Source organism: Anabrus simplex, chromosome 3, assembly GCF_040414725.1.
Source record: "Anabrus simplex isolate iqAnaSimp1 chromosome 3, ASM4041472v1, whole genome shotgun sequence".
In the NCBI taxonomy this organism is placed as follows: domain Eukaryota; kingdom Metazoa; phylum Arthropoda; class Insecta; order Orthoptera; family Tettigoniidae; genus Anabrus; species Anabrus simplex.
The window spans coordinates 178904159-178907703 of record NC_090267.1 but is presented as its reverse complement, the minus strand read 5'-3'; the positions used below and the strand labels follow the sequence as shown (position 1 = coordinate 178907703).

The 3545-nt window shown below is 47.0% G+C and overlaps 1 non-coding gene across 1 annotated transcript; it reads right to left on the bottom strand.

Annotated features, from left to right (window-relative positions):
* Nucleotides 1–1519: 1519 nt before the first annotated feature.
* TRNAA-AGC (transfer RNA alanine (anticodon AGC)) lies at nt 1520–1592 on the bottom strand. The gene has a single exon. It is a non-coding gene; the product is annotated as a tRNA-Ala (tRNA).
* Between the last annotated feature and the right edge of the window lie 1953 nt (nt 1593–3545).

The following is a 3545-nucleotide window of genomic DNA, read 5'->3' as shown; positions in this document are numbered from 1 at the left end:
GAGCGTATGCTCACTGATCATGTCAGCTTGATGTGGTTTGCGACCCGTTCTCTTTTCTTTTGGCAATCATGACCATCATCTTGGTCATCCGGTGTGCGATCTCTCTCAACGATCGAGCTTACGATCTCTCTCAACAATCGAGCCTACACATTGGTCGCCACGATGTAACGCTCGAGTGGGAAGCTGCGATCGCTTTCTAATACAAATTCAAATGATTACCTGTTGTTTCCTGCGATTGTCGTTCTCGCGAGCACAGTTCGCTCGTCAAAATAGTTACAAGCGCTCTCCACTCGGGACAAACCCGCTCGAATCCAGGACCTTCGAAGGAATACGAGCGAGTGAAACGCATACATTGCAGTGCTCTAATGTGGATGAGACCTTTCGAAGGATGAAATCTGATGTTGAACAGGGCACACACATCTAAGTCCTCGAGCCAGAGGAAGTAAACCACGAAGGTAAAAATCCCCGATCCGGCCGGAAATCAAACCCTGATCACCCTGTACCAAAGGCCAGCATACTAAGCAGATAGTCGCGAAGCCCAACACAAGGTTTTTTTTGGACAGACTAATTCTTGTTTGCGCTCTAGAACGCAATGTTATTTGACAACTGATGTGAAAAGCACGGAATATCCACTTGTAGCCTACGTAGAATTCAACCACAAGTTTTTAACATGTAATTTTCAAATTCCCAGATCGTTCAACTGGTTTCGAAAGGGCGTCGTAGTCAGGTGACGTCGTCCCTGACTACTCACCACGGCGGCTGTGGTTTGAATTGCGCCCATTGCATGTGTGATTTTTGAACTGTCGCTTAAGTTTTCGATGTGAACAATCACGTTAACGGAGCCCAACTTGGCGGGTTCTATCCTGAATCAAGTTCGTGGTATTTGAAGGTGCTCAAACATGCCAACCTCGTGTCGATAGATTCACCAGCACGTAAAAGAATACCTGCGGAATAAAATTCTGGCTATAAGTTCGCTTATTCACCGAATTTCGAACCGTGGCCGGTTTGGTGGTGTTATTTAGCATTCATACTCATGTTTTCATTATCTACTTTGACAATAACTGTGGTGCATTAACTTAGGCACTAAGTTGGTTAAGTTTAAAGAAGAATTTCCGCTAAAGATGGCATTGACTTAACGTTGAAACCAGCGCAGTAATCTGAATAGGATGAAATGTCGTATGGCTTTTAGTGCCGGGATATCGCAGGACGGGTTCGGCTCGCCAAGTGCAGGTCTTTCTATCTGACTCCCGTAGGCGACCTGCGCGTCGTGACGAGGATGAAATGATGATGATGACAACACATACACCCAGCACCCGTGCCATTGGAATTAACCAATTAAGTTAAAATCCCCGACCCGGCCGGAATCGAACCACCCGGGTCCCTCTGATCCGAAGGCTAGTACGCTGACCGTTCAGCCAACCAGTCGTACATCTGAATAGGATAAGGTGCTTTAAAGCTGCGGTAGCAAGATGGAGGAGGAGGAGATGAAATTCATACACTTCAGGAATGCAAAAATTCTTGGAGGCGCCGGGTATCGATCCCGGTACCTCTCGCATGCTAAGCGAGCGCTCTACCATCTGAGCTACGCCCCCTTCTGACGGTAGCAGTTCAGACTGAAGTATATACAGAAAGAGTGACACATTCAGCTCTATTATCTAATCTCGTTTTACGTTTTAGCTACTCTATTCTTTCCCAGCCATAATACGTATCTACTAAAATAAAGCTGGTGACAATAATTAATTGAACTCGGGTATTGATGCGAATTTCTGTCTGAGTCAGCTAACTTCTCGATACAGTTAAACGTCATCGTTGGCCGGTGGATGTGATCGTTACGTACTACAGACGCTTCCTAGCGCCACTGCATGCCCCATATATGCATTGTGAGAATTTTACTCTTCGCTAGGAAGCTGGATGGGCTGGACAGTCAAATGCTAAACTCTTCACCTGTACGTCTTATATACGGTATAGTGTACGCTGTGTCTTCTCTCCTCCATTCTTACACCCTGCACTTCCCACAAAATCCGCCTCTGTAGTGTGGTGGTTATCGTGATTAGCTGCCACCCCCGGAGGCCCGGGTTCGATTCCCGGCTCTGCCACGAAATTTGAAAAGTGGTATAAGGGCTGGAACGGGGTCCACTCAGCCTCGGGAGGTCAACTGAGTAGCGGTGGGTTCGATTCCCACCTCAGCCATCCTGGAAGTGGTTTTCTGTGGTTTCCCACTTCTCCTCCAGGCGAATGCCGGGATGGTACCTAACATAAGGCCACGGCCGCTTCCTTCCCTCTTCCTTGCCTATCCCTTCCAATCTTCCCATCCCTCCACAAGGCCCCTGTTCAGCATAGCAGGTGAGGCCGCCTGGGCGAGTTACTGGTCATTCTCCCCTGTTGTATCCCCGACCAAGAGTCTGAAGCTCCAGGACACTGCCCTTGAGGCGGTAGAGGTGGGATCCCTCGCTGTGTCCGATGGAAAAGCCGACCCTGGAGGGTAAACAGATGATGATGATGATGACTTCCCACAAAAACCAACTGATCTTATTGTTTCTAGTTGATTTAAGAAATGTCCTATCAATTTATTCCTAGTTTACTTCCGCTCAATCATTCTCTTATCACCTTTAGCATTCATAACTTCGTATTATCCGATCCAATCGACCTATGTCATCCTAAACATTCTTCTGTAGTACAACATTTCAAAGAGTTAATTTGCCTTTACAGGATGTTGTCCGTGTTCCACTTCCGCACAGAGAATCTCCAGAAACATTTTTCTAAAATGCATGCCTTGTGTTTTTATTTTATGAAATACTTCCTCTCATGCAGACGCTGCCTTGCGACAAAGTATACTTTTACATTTATTTTTAGAAGATAAATAGATACAGTATACTGTACTTGATAAATGTTGAAGGTAACCTAATTGTAACAGTGATTTCTTAGAATTATCAGTGAGCCCCTTAAGTCTATGATGGCAATTTCTTTACCCTGCAGGGTTCGTAGTTCCTCGGACTCAGCGAGGGATCCCACCTCCACCGCCTCAAGGGCAGTGTTCTGGTGGGTGGGTGAGACTTTGGGTCGGGGGATATAGCAGTACTTCGCCCACGCGGCCTCACCTGCTACGGTGAGCAGGGCCTTTGCGGGGAGATGGGAAGATCGAATGGGATAGAACAGGAAGAGGGAAGGAACTTGCGGTAGCCTTAAGTTAGGTACCATCCCGGCATTTGCTTGGAACAGAAGTGAGAAACCACGGAAAACCATTTCGAGGATGGCTGAGATGGGAATCGAACCTCTCTCTACTCAGTTGCCCTCACGAGGCTGAGTGGACGCCGTTCCAGCCCTAGCACCACTTTTCAAATTTCGTGGCGGAGCAAAGAATTGAACCCGGGCCTGCAGGGGTGGCAGTTAATCACACTAACCACTACACCACAGAGGCGGACACCTTGTACTGTATGAGTTGTGTAATTTTTCTTTTTCTGAGAAACAATAATTCATTCTCTCGGCTATGATCACACAATATGACCGTGGCCTTAATTAAGATACAGCCCCAACATTTTCCTGCT